This window comes from Tupaia chinensis, unplaced genomic scaffold, assembly GCF_000334495.1.
Source record: "Tupaia chinensis unplaced genomic scaffold, TupChi_1.0 Scaffold142384_1, whole genome shotgun sequence".
Classification (NCBI taxonomy): domain Eukaryota; kingdom Metazoa; phylum Chordata; class Mammalia; order Scandentia; family Tupaiidae; genus Tupaia; species Tupaia belangeri.
The window spans coordinates 332,358-332,664 of record NW_006202232.1 but is presented as its reverse complement, the minus strand read 5'-3'; positions in this window follow the sequence as shown (position 1 = coordinate 332,664).

Below are 307 nucleotides of genomic sequence, written 5' to 3'. Positions count from 1 at the left end.
GGGCAGGTCACATGGGGCAGGAGCAAGGCTGGGACCCCCAGAGGACCTCACCACCTTCCAGTGCCTTCTCCCTCAGAAATACCTGCACTGGGCTGTGCCTTTGGGAAGGGGCAGGGCCTCATCTGACTCCTCCTTCTTGTCAGATTACAGGGGTGGGGCCTGATCACATCTCCTCTTCCCCCAGAACACCTGGGCAGGGCAGTCTCATGGGAGGGTGGGGAAAAGGCGGGGCCTCATCCTGACTTGTCCTCCTTTCCTGGGTGGGGAAGTCCCAGGGGAGGGGTGAGGCCTGATCAGGACTCCTCCT